This window comes from Neophocaena asiaeorientalis, unplaced genomic scaffold (assembly GCF_003031525.2).
Source record: "Neophocaena asiaeorientalis asiaeorientalis breed wild unplaced genomic scaffold, Neophocaena_asiaeorientalis_V1.1 scaffold19, whole genome shotgun sequence".
Classification (NCBI taxonomy): domain Eukaryota; kingdom Metazoa; phylum Chordata; class Mammalia; order Artiodactyla; family Phocoenidae; genus Neophocaena; species Neophocaena asiaeorientalis.
The window spans coordinates 379436-392758 of NW_020173388.1; positions in this window are offsets into that span (position 1 = coordinate 379436).

Below are 13323 nucleotides of genomic sequence, written 5' to 3' on the forward strand. Positions count from 1 at the left end.
CTAGCCTTCATTTTGGGTATTTATTTTTCTATAATTTTGATGTCTCTTCTTAACATGCTAAATCATTTTATATTCTTGAACAAACAGAATTATAATTATTGATTTATTTTTCTACTAATTTCTATATTTCAAGTTTAATTTTCCACTCTTTTATAACAGTTTTATTGAGATATAATTATCATGAAATGTATCAATTCAAAACATACAGTTCAGTGGTGTTAAGTATATTCAGAGTTATGTGAATGGTTTTTATATTCAAAGAATTATCAATGTAATCTAACGTTAGAAATTTTTTCCTCTCTCTAAAAAAATTTTACATATATAGAAGTTGTTTACCAACTCCATCCTTAGCCCTAGGAAACTACTAATCTACATTGCCTCTTAGATTGACCTGTTCTGGACATTTCATTTAACTGGATTCATAAAATAGGTAATATTTTATTACTAGCTTACTTCATTTAGCATAATGTTTTCAAGATTCATCTATGCTGTAAATGTAACAGTAATTCATTGTTTTTAATTACTCAATATTTTGCTATAGGGATATACAACATTTTCTGTTTCATCAGTAGAATAAATTTGGATAATCTAGTTTTGAGTTTATAAACAATGCTGTTATGAATATTTGGTATAGGTTTGTATGTGGATGTATGTTTTAATTTCTTGGTAGATACCTAGGAGCAGAATTGCTGGGTAATATAATAACTCTGTGTTTAACATTTGAGGAACTGCCAAACTATTTTCCAAAGTGGCTGTAGCATTTTACATTTCCATCATCAATGCTTAAGGGTTTAAAATTTTCCATATCCTTGTCAATACTTATTATTGTCTGTCTTTTTGATTTATGCCATCCTAGTGGACGTAAAGTGATATTTTACTGTGGTTTTGATTTTTATTTCCCTAATGAGTAATAATGTTGAATATCTTTTCATGTGATCCATTTCTCAAGGGAAAAATATTCTACATTGCTTCAATGCCCTGAGAAATATTTTCCATTTTTTCCATAGCTGATATTTTAGTTATTTCAGGAAGGAGGGAAAAACCCAGTTCTTTTTGTCCAAAAGTGAGAGTCCTTTATTACAATATTAAACAAAATGATTTTAGTGATTCACAGAGGTCAGTTGGAATTACATTACGTTTTGTAATTGTTTCAAAACAAGCCTAACAGCTGTATATGCTCCTTGTAGCCCAATCCATAGCAAAAATATTATCCTGATTGAGAGTGTACTGAACTGCAGATTTAGGGCAAAAGATAAAACAGGCCATTCCGTAAGATTTGCCTTTAAATTCAAAATTATAAGTGCTTCCAGATGTTCCATTAACCAAAGTAGGGTTACAATTTTGACCAATATTTTTCTTTTCACAGATCTTTAATAAATTATTAACTGTAATTTTCTTGGCTAATTACTTAAATCTCATACATAACTTGAATATATTGGTAAGAGTGACCAGCTTGAGGAAACTCTGGATAAAATAACTATCCATGTTTCAGAGTGCTGCAAATTGAGTCATGTTCCCACCAATTCATATGTTGAATGCATAACCCCTAGTACCTAAAAATGTGACCTTATTTGGAGATAGGGGTTTTACAGAGGTAATTAATCTAAAGTGAGGTTGTTAGGGTGGGCCCTCATACAATATGACTAGTGTCCTTATGGAGGGGAAATTTGGACACAGAGAAAAGTATAGAGGGAAGATAATTGGAAGACATAAGGAAAAGATGGCCATCTACAAGCCAAGGAGAGAGGCTTGGAACAGATTCTTTGACAGCTCTAAGAAGGAACAAACCCTGCTGACACCTTGATCTTGGACTCCAGAGCTGTCAGACAATAAACTACTATTGTTTATACCACCCAATCTGTGGTAGTTTGTTATGGCAGCCCTAACAAATATAATACACAAGGGAATTAATTTATTTCATGAACCCAGCCCTCCTTTTGCCTCCATTACTTTGTCCTTGGCTATAACTCTATTAGACTTGCCTTTCATTTTTGTTAGTCTTGCAGTGAACTACAGAGAAATGTTGACTTTTCCACAATGCTGACACCATGTTAAGCCCCTGTCTGCTCCTGGCAGGTATTTTCTTCCCCAGACAAGTACATTTCCCTCAGTGACAGAACCTAACACAAAGCAATAACCTGTCAAAAGCTCTAATATATCTATGGCAACAAGATTAGAATGCCATTTACTGCTAAAGTTCAAATCAACAATTCTTTGGAGGGAGGACAGGATGCTAAAATGTGGAATAGCTCCTTTATCCAAAACATAAAGAGGCCAGGTTTTTTTTTTTTTTTTTTTTTTCTTTTTTGTGATGACATTTCTTCAATGAAGTTTTGAAAGAATATGTACCAAAAGCTGTATTAAGATTCTTCTTCCTTGAGTAGATTGCCAGTGTACCTCTGCTTAGCAGAAAAAAGAGACAGAAATTTAACAAAGGACAGATTAAAAAAGGAAAAACAATGAATAGAAAAAATTAACTTTATTCTCACATATTTGTATTTCTGTTTTCAGTTCATATGTCTGTTTTCTCTTAAATGATGAAAGAATTGTTTTTGCCAAGGATAAGAGTTTAAATAAGATATAGTGGAAAAAATTAAAAGTTTTTTCTTTAATATTTAAAATTTTTACTTTCTTCTTGTTTGCATGGTTTCTGATAAGGAGTTCGATATAATTCTTGTTCTTATTGTCCTAAAGTTATTTCATTTTTTAAAAATTTCCTCTTTATCTTTGGTATTCTGGTTTGAATATGATATGCCTGGGTGTGCCTTTTGATATTTATCCTGCTTGATGTTCTCTGAGCTTCCTGGATCTCTGGTTTGTTTTCTGTCTATTTTGGAAATTTCTGGGCCATTATTCAAATATTTCTTCTCATTTCTATCTTCTCCCCTAATATTCCAGTTACATATATATTACACATTAAAATTTGCCCTGTAAATAGTAGTTCTTGATGTTCTGTAGTTCTTGGATGTTTGGATGTTCCCTTCTGTTTCTCTTTCTTCTTCTTCCTCTTCCTCCACCTTCTTTATCATTTTTTAGCACTTCGAATTTCATTAGTTTGGTAAGTTTCTATGAGTCTGTATTCAAGCTCACTGATTATTTCCTCATTAGTTTCTAGTGAACTGATGAGCCCATCAAAGGCATTCTTTGGTTTCTGATACTTTTTTCTCTACTATTTCCTTTAAACTCTTAGAATTTCCATCTTTCTCCTTTCAGCCCATATGTTCTTGTATGTTGTCTACTTTTTCCATTTGAGCCCTCAACATGTTAATCAGGGTAATTTTAAATTTCGTGTCTGAAAATTCCACCATTTGTCTCATGAATCTGGTCTGATGCTTGCCTGGTCTCTTCAGACCATGATTTTGCTTGTCCTTTAGCATGCCTTGTAGTGTTTTGTTGAAATCTGGGCATGATATATTGGGTAATAGGAACTGGGCTTTAGTTAAAATTTTAAGTTAATCTGGCTAGAATTTGACCTGTGTTTAATGTTTGCTGTAGTTATATATACCAAAGACTTCAAATTCCTCTAGTGTAATTTTCATTTGTTTTCCCCTATTGACTTTGGGTTTTTCTAAGTGCTTGTTTCCAAAATTATGAATAAAGTTCTTTTAGCTGTGATCCACTATTACTATGCTAGAGCCTTGTTTGTTTGATAGTGGAGAGGAGGGTAAGCATTCTATAATCATAATTAAATCTAATTATTTCAGGGGACCTGGCATGTGACCTTTACAAGACTTTATTAGCCCCCTTTCCCCACTTTAGGTGATACAGGAAGTGGTGCGGTAGGAGGATCGCCTTTTACCCAGGTGGGATAAGACTCTGCTAAAGCCTTCACCCTTAGAGAGAAGGACTTTTCTTATGAAATGTGCTCTGGTTCTATTTCACAATGATTGTTGTTCCTCTCTCCCATCAGAGCCATAGGTGATCTTTGTCAACTCTTTACTGTGAAAACCTGATGAAAGTGTTGGGCTCCCTAAGTCTGTGGTCCCAGGAGTTTTCCATTTATGCTAGTGCATCTCAGCCTAAAATGAAAATTATGGGTTTTTTTTTTTAATTCTATGTGGCAAACTAATCATTGTCCTTTAGGATTATAGTATGATACAGTATTTTTTTATTAAAAAAATACAACTTAAAACAGACACAAAAGTGGAGTGTTCCTTTACTAACTCTTCACTGGATAAAATATTTGCTTACATAAAATACCAATAACATAGTTCTAAAAAAAAACAATAATTATCCATTGTGGTTGGAAAATAAATTTCAGGCTTAAAAATGTATTAAAATCTTTATAGCCACAGTTCTAACAAGCACAGTAATTTATCAGATGAAGTATTTTAAAAGTAATATGTATTTTAAAATCAAACTTTTATTACAGAATATCTGCTCTAAACATTTGCATCATGTACATAATGATGCAAAATTATTTAAAAATCTGAAGTACAAGCTTTTCATGTATGTTACTAAAAATGATCCAGTGCTTTCCTCATTTATTATTAAATAGTTATTTTTTAAAAATTCAAATATTATTTAAATTCTGTATTATTCATTTGTTTATCATTAGATTATCATTATTCAATAGATTTGTTTCAGTCCAAGATTCTTCCTGTCTTAGAGATGACTAAAACGAAATTTAGAAAAGTACTATCACAGTGTAGAATGCAGCAATGAACCTAGGTGTGTCTAAGGAATTCATTCTTATTCTTTGTACAACTAACAATTTTATACGTTGAAATTCAGATGAGGTTACATCTAAATATTCAAATGCCCAATTTCACTTTAGGCAAAAATTCTTTAGAAAGCACTTTCTTGTGTCTGGTCTGCTGCTTGTGTGGATATATGGCAGGGGAATTGTTCCCTGTTGTTATTATGGTAGCTTTCTGCACTTTTTGACTCTGTTGACCACAACCATTTGTCTCACAAATTAAGTGCTGTACCTGCATTGATTTATCTGCTATAGCACTTGTTCTGGTTTAATTATTTCTTGCATATGCAGCTTATTGCATTAGGTTTCATGTATTTATCCATCTAAAATATATTTTACCATGTATTGCTAGAGCATCTGGGCACCTTAAAATAAGTAAGAGTTAAACAAATTTATCAATAATAAAGCTATCCATTTGGCCAGAAACCTACTTCCACACTGACAGCTGTAACAACCTGCTAAATAAGATTACACTTATACCTGACTCTTTCAATCAAAGAGCTCATAAAACAAAATTTATTCATATTGTTCCCAGTTCAATTTACTTAAAATCCTAACTTTCATAGTCATTACTTTATCAATATAGTTATAAACTATGTTTGCAAGTTTTTTGCATTTAAGTAGTAATGTTTCTTGGAGTAATCTGCAAATAGTAGTTTAAGAAATGCCTTCTATGGTTGGTACTTTCTGTAGTATGGAGATTAGTGGTGTAATGACAAAGAAGTCAATGAGTTATTTAATCCTGAAGGGGTTTTATGGCTTATTTTCAAGTACGGGTCTTGTAGGTTTGTTGTATCATGATGAGGCTAAGATTATGGCATTGATATGGAGTTCTTGGGACAGGTAAGGCTTTGTCCAACTCCCCCAGCCATTGGTAGTCAAAAGCTCATTCTCTTCGAAGCACAGGATAGCTTACCTTGGGGGCCCCATCATAAGGGCTTGGGTAGGATCTCTGTTCTATATGCTTTCCATCCCAGAGAGACAGCAGAGCAGTTCTTACAGTGGGGATTTTTGCACAGTTCAGAGAAAACCGCTTCTAAGTTTGAACTGGGAAGCTGATCATTCACATTCCATATTTTACTTCTGGATAACAGAGGTGGATGAAAATTGTGTAACATAATCTATTGTTATTTTTAATCTTTATGATAATCCCTTAAAGTGACTCGGCTAAAATGGCACAGTTAACGACTGAGAAACAGAATGCAAGATAAGCGTTCCTGGCCTCAATGATCAAGCCCTTTTTCCCTGATAACATAATCTCCAAGAGGGTAATTGCATTTTCAGGTCAATTGCAAATGACTGAAAAAAACTTAGTATATTTTACTTGTGGTTACAATTCATAATCTCACACATAAGCTGATGTTTATTAATTTGTAAATATAGTAGTTGTGTTTGAAATTTTAATTATGTCAAACTTTCCAAAAGCATTATAGCAAAACGTATGGGAAATATTAAAGTGATAATTATGAACCATGCATTGGACTCTGACAATTATACACTCATTGATTTTTTTTTCAATATAGTATTTTGATTTGAGGTAGATGATTTGTACACATGTTTAAGCCAAAAGATATGAGTTTTGCCAATTAGTGGATAAGCTTTTAGGATATAACAGAATTTTAAAATACAGTTCTCTCTTTCTCAGATTTGGAGACCACATGATAATAAATTGAGGTGCTAGATTTTCTATGCAGGAGAGGAAAAGAACATATTCAAAATCTGGTTTGACAGCTCCTACCCTCACATCAAGGGTATAACATGGTTGAAAATAGGGAGGGCAGTGGTAACATTGTGGCAGAATTTATTTTGAGAGTTTCTACCGTGCTCCATTCCCTCATTTTTTTTTTTTTTTTTTTTTTGCGGTACGTGGGCCTCTCACTGTTGTGGCCTCTCCCGTTGCGGAGCACAGGCTCCGGACGCGCAGGCTCAGCGGCCATGGCTCACGGCCCCAGCCGCTCCGTGGCATGTGGGATCCTCCCAGACCGGGGCACGAACCCGTGTCCCCTGCATCGGCAGGTGGACTCTCAACCACTGCAACACCAGGGAAGCCCCATTCCCTCATCTTGAATGATATACTTCTTTCCTCTAACCTTGATCTAAGAAGAAGAAACTACTTAGAGATGTTATATTTATCCCTTGTAATTTTGGGACACATTGAATTGGTTTTAAACTGTCAATTGTAAAAAAAAAAAAGTATTCAAGGTAGGCTGAAGTGGCTTGAGGCTGCCTGGCTTGGTCATGTTTGGGAAATAATTACATACCTCCATACACTTACTCCAAAGGTGCATGATTTTCAGGGACTAGTCCTGGAATCTATTGTTAGACTAATGGCTGAAGATTGTTTTTAAAAGATGCTGGCCTAGAAGTCTGTGCCAGAGGCAAAACAGATTGGCAGAATGAATATGGAAATGGCCTCTCAGATGCAGAAAAATTAACGAGATGGCAGTAGGGGTAGAGGTATTAAACAGTCGTTGTAAGGAGAAATACTATCTAACATCCTGAGAGTTGCAGTAGGAGAAATCTATCAGGGAGCCCACTAAAGGAAGCAGGAGGAAAAGGGTAAGCCTTCAACATTTGCCTAAGTAAGAACTTTTGTGCTTTTTATATTTGCACTTGACTACAATCTTAACTTTGGAGAGTATCAGTAGGCTCTTGGTGTATAACCACCCTACAACTTAGTGGGTTAAAACAATAAACATTGATTTCTCATGAACTGAAGTGTAAGTTTGGTAGTTTTCCTTGTGTGAGCTGGCATGGCTAATATTAGAGTTCAGTTGGTAGCTTGGCTAGGACTGGATAATCTAGGATAGCCAGTCTTACATGGTTGGCAGTTGGCTTGAAGTCAGCCAAGGCAAACGATGACTTTGCCATAATATCTCTCATTATCCAGCAGGTTATTCCTGACACATTCACATGGAGATGGTTACAGTGTTTCCAAAAGCAGCCAAAAGAGGGTAAGCCTCAATGCACAACTACTTTTAACTCTTTATTTGCATAGCATACTGTCCTATTGCCCAAAGCAGTTCACAAGTGTAACCTATGGTCTATGAGGAGTATGGATACAGAGGGAAAATATTGTGGCACACTTTGCAAACATTATAACACATGGAGATTTTAGAAGCAGTTTAGTTAAGCAAGCCAAACTATGAGGAGGATAAAAATACTCAACTTTACATAAAATATATAGCATTGATTATTTTTGGAAGACTACTTTCCTAGGGACTAAAAAGGCTGTAGTGCTTTTATTATCAGAGAATGACAGGAAAAGATAAGACCCAATTCTAGGGCTTTATTCAAGTTTAGAGGAAGTACTAGCCTCCTAAAAGCATTTGAGCAGGTGTGGAAAGGGAATAATACTATTGCTTTATGAGTATATCCTATGAGTTCTTCTTATTCCATGTAATGGTTAGCTAAGAAACAATCTAAGTAGAACCTTAAAACTATTGGATCTAGCCCACAACTATGTTTCTATTGGCCTATTCAGTATTAATCAAATATATTACTTATCCAGATGTAAAAATGAGGAGATTTTACACCAAAAAACCCTAATTTTTGGTATGATTGAAAAAGTGGAAGGTCTAGCTTCATCACTCAAAACAAGTATGGGCTGGAACTGAGCAACAGCTGAAGAAGATTCATCACTTTTGAGTCCCTGTTCGGCTTACTTAAGGTCACGCAGCTAATGTAAATATATACATATATGTGTATACATTTCTGTATGACTGCAAAACCCCTGCCTTCCCTTGCAACACCTAGAGCGTATATATTCTACTAACCCAAACTCATCATGTTCATATTGTGTAGAATTTTATTAAAAATTATGGCTATACTTTCTTTTTTTAATTCTATTTTCCTCTTTTGTAAATTTTTGTTATTAGGGTTTTTTGTTTGTTTATTTTTATTTTATTTTATTTTTTTAATTAATGAATTTTTACTGGAGTATAGTTGATTTACAATATTGTGTTAGTTTCTGCTGTACAGTAAAGTGATTCATTTATACATATAAGCATATCCACTTTTTTTTAGATTATTTTCCCATATAGGTCATTACAGAGTATTGAGTAGAGTTTCCTGTGCTATACAGTAGGTTTTTATTAGTTATCTATTTTATATATAGTAGTGTATATATGTCAGTCCTGGTCTCCCAATTTATCCTTCCCCCACCCTTTCCCCCTTGGTAACTATAAGTTTGTTTTCTCCATCTATGACTCTGTTTCCGTTTTGTAAATAAGTTCATTTGTACCATTTTTTAGATTCCACGTATAAGCAATATCATGATATTTGTCTTTCTCTGTCTAACTTACTTCACTCAGTATGACAATCTCTAGGTCCATCCATGTTGCTACAAATGGCATTATTTCATTCTTTTTTATGGCTGAGTAATATTCTATTATATATATGTACCACATCTTCCTTATCCATTCATCTGTCAATGGACATTTAGGTTGCTTCCATGTCCTAGCAATTTCATTCTTTCTTATGGCCGAGTAGTATTATATATATGTACCACATCTTCCTTATCCATTCATCTGTCAATGGACATTTAGGTTGCTTCCATGTCCTAGCTATTGTAAATAGTGTTGCAATGAATATTCGTGTGCATGTATCTTTTCAAATTATGGTTTTCTCCAGATATATGCCCAGGAGTGGGACTGCTGGATCATATGGTAGCTCTATTTTTAGTTTTTTTTTTTATATAGAGCTATACTGCTCTCCATACTGTTTTCCATAGTGGCTGTACCAATTTACATTCCCAACAACAGTGTAGGAAGCTTCCCTTTTCTCCACACCTTCTCTAGCATTTATTTGTAGATCTTTTGATGATGGCCATTCTGACTGGTGTGAGGTGATACCTCATTTTAGTTTTGCATTGCTCTAATAAATTAGTGATGTTGAGCAACATTTCATGTGCTTTTTGTAAATCTCTCTTTAAAAAACAAAAGATGCTTTGTTTGTTTTGTTAAAGAAAGATTTACAAAAGTATTTGACCACCCTTGCTTTATAAACTTTTTTTTACAGAACTTTCTGGATTTTTTTTTTGTATTCAAATTCTTTATTCAAAATAATTTTTTTTTTCAAGTGGGGCTTTGGCACATATCCTGAAGGTCATGTGTTTCTGAGATTCTTTTCGTTGTTGATTCAGTTGAATGCCAATGTGTTTGTATCTAATTTGAAAGTTCTTATTGGTTAATGCTGTAAAAACAACTTATTGTGTTTTATCTAGGATTACAATTGAGAAATTTAATGTCACCTTATTTCTGTTTCTTAACAGCCTATTATTTCTGAAAATGCTCATAATTTTCTTTTATTGATTTTTTTCATGACACTATGATGTTTTGAGGAATGAGGTGTTCTTAGTTTCATTTGTTTGTCAAGCCAGGGATGATTTCAGTCTAATGTCACTTATATATCCTTAGATTATTGAAATCTAAATCCCTTTTTATAAAACAGCTCAGCTTCCCCATTTTAATTTTTCCCTCTTATTAATTTTTCCCTCTTATTATTCACATATTGATGCTAATTCTATATTTTATATCTCTTTTTCTGGACATTTTCTCTATCTACTTTTCCATTTGTACTTCAGGCAATTACTTTCAGAGTTCACTGAATTTTGGTAATTTCAGTGACAAAATGAAAAAACGGAATAAATTTGTAAAATATTTTACAAAAATTTGATACTTCTAAAGTAAAAATAAATAGTATTCATAAATAGATAATGGACCAGCAATACACACAGTTAAGTTTTTATTAATATTAACTATTTTCTTAATAAAAATACATTTATAAAATGAGATGATACTCAAAGTTATGTCAAAGATTTGTGTATTAAGAACATAGAACAATTCTGAGCACATATTAAGAACTCAGTGTGAATCACTACTGTAATTATTATCATTAAACACTTATTAAATATGGAAGGGGCAAGTTTATAAAATGGGGAAATGTTCAGGTAAAATTGTAAGTGAAGTCTGTTAACATTATAATATATATGTAGAAGTCTATCACATATTAAGAGAATTACCCCTTGAAGTTAGGCTTTGTTCATACTGTTTTCTGCATCTGGAATACTATTTCCTCTATTTACCAAGTTATTCAGTTCTCATCTTTTGTCTAGTTTTCATTCAAAAAGTGTTCTGTAGTCTCAAAAATCTAAATTAAACTGCCTACATAAGTTTCCTTATTATATTATAATAGGTTGGTCATAGGACTTACTAAAGATTGTATACTTATCCATTATTTTTCTATGTGCCAGTATAATATACCCTCCATAAGGGTAGAATCATGCCTCTTGTTTGTTATGTTATTCCCAGCACTTAGTTGGAAGTAGATTCAGTACATAATTTAAATGATAACCAGAAAGGAAGAAGGGAGGGGATGAAGTGAATGGAGAAAGGAAGGATCAGATCATAGGAGATTTTTATTTTCCTCATTGTGAATTCTTTTTTTTAACTTGTGTGCTATGGGTCTGAATTCCCTGAACTGATTGTTATTTCTGTCCACTTATCATCCTTTTTGATATTATCAGAATACATGGATAGTTAAAACTCTCTTGGACTTCTTGGAGTAGGTGATGAATAACTAAGAAATCTGTTGACTGTCATAATATTTTCCTAGGCAGTGTTTAAAATTTTTATCCTACCTGTCCTGCAGGAAGTGGGGGTAATACTGTTTAATCATTTAAGAATCACCACTGTTCTATTATTTTGTCTGTCATGGGCTGACTGTATTACATGGTATCAGTATAAAGATTCCATCATAGTACTAAAACACTTTTGTTTTTAATAATCCATACATATTAGTATTTCTTGGCCTGTTAACTTCTTGATTTATTATATATTTAATTCTATTAAATTATAATGATATTAAATACATGATATTTTACAGGGATATTGAAAGCTGACAGGAATTAAGACAAATCATGAAAATGTTTAAAATATATATATATTTGTAACATATAATAAAAAATATAGAAAGTGTTTAAAACATAAATTTGTATGTAGACTGTGTTTTCATGTATCCCATCCATATATGCAAAAATGATAATGCTTGCATCCATTTCATAAGGTAGTAGACCACAGGCTTTATATAGGAAATGAATTAATGGGTCCATTGTGCATGAAATCCCATTTTGTTAAATGAAACAAGCCCATCGGTCTTTATTGATTTTGTTGCTTTTAGATTGGTTGTACCTCTTGGTTTCCTTTTCTTTAATCAAAGTTATTATGTAAAGTTAGAAAAATAGTCTTAAACTTGTGATGATCAATTGTTTTAAAGTTAACTTTAAATTCATACTGTCCCTAAATATGCTACCATAAATACATCCTCACTTAATATAAATTTAATATTGAAAACTATAGTAATTAGGAAGGAATGAAGAAATGAAGTAGTATCTGATTACATAAAACCATACCAACTGGATTGAATTTTACAGGTTTGAATTTTCATATCAGGGAATCCACATGGGGAAACATTCAAGTTTTTGTTACATGAAATTAACTACACGTACTCATACACAAACACACACACACATGCACATGGCCCTTATACATCTTTTTAGGCCTTAACAGACTGAAATAAAACAAAAAGGGAATTTTACTGATTTTTCACTTTATACCCAAAATATGATAAAGAGTATTGTTGAATGCAAAAACCTGACCTGCTCATGGTTATATACCTTTTCCAAAATCTTATAAACTTATGGGGGCAGTCATTAGGAGATACTTTTCTGGACTCACTAAGCTGACTAAATATAATATGAAAATATATGGTTTCTTCATAACTGTATTTTTTTCCTAAATATATATAAATATATACACACATATATACAAATATATATGCATACATACATGCATATTCACAATCTAAAGAATTACCCCATCATATCAGGAGAACAGAATGGTCACCATACTGGTTATTTTAAAACACATACTTGGAAGACAGTACTTATCCTATTCCAAAGGAACAACACAATAGGAAAAAGTACAATCATCAGAGTTTCGACCCTCCTTATAGTAAATGATCAGAAGTACGCCTGTATTTTATTGGGTTATTATTATTCCTCTTAAAGCTACTAACAACGTTTCAGTAGTCATCTTTTTATGTTGCTGTTAAACTAATTCAGTTGTCAAAGTTTTGTTATAACATGGTATCATTCATTTAACCTTTCAACAAATATATCGCAACAACCTTGGGGAATTCAACAATTTCCATAGCAAAATTCATGGGAAATTAAGAATGACAAATCTGACTTGGTCTTAATATAAACACAATAATTTAATAGGTAACTGTTAACCAAGTTAAATATTATACTTCCATAGTATTGAGTAAAAATGTATTTTGAAGAAGACTTTGATATATTTTAGAAATTCAGTTTTTACTTTTATTAAATTACACTTCTATCTTGAATTTCTCTATTTCCTTACTCATTTTTAGCTAATTTTGGTTTAATTTAACTCTAAATTTTTGTATGTTTTGTAAAAATTATAGTCTTAGAAGTGACATACCAAAAGAGACAACTGAAAAACTATTCAAAAAATTATTTCTATAAGTAAATTGAGGTAAAATTATTTCTTCAAAGTTCAGTTAAAATAACTTTAATTCCCATTACCAATTTTAGTTGTGAA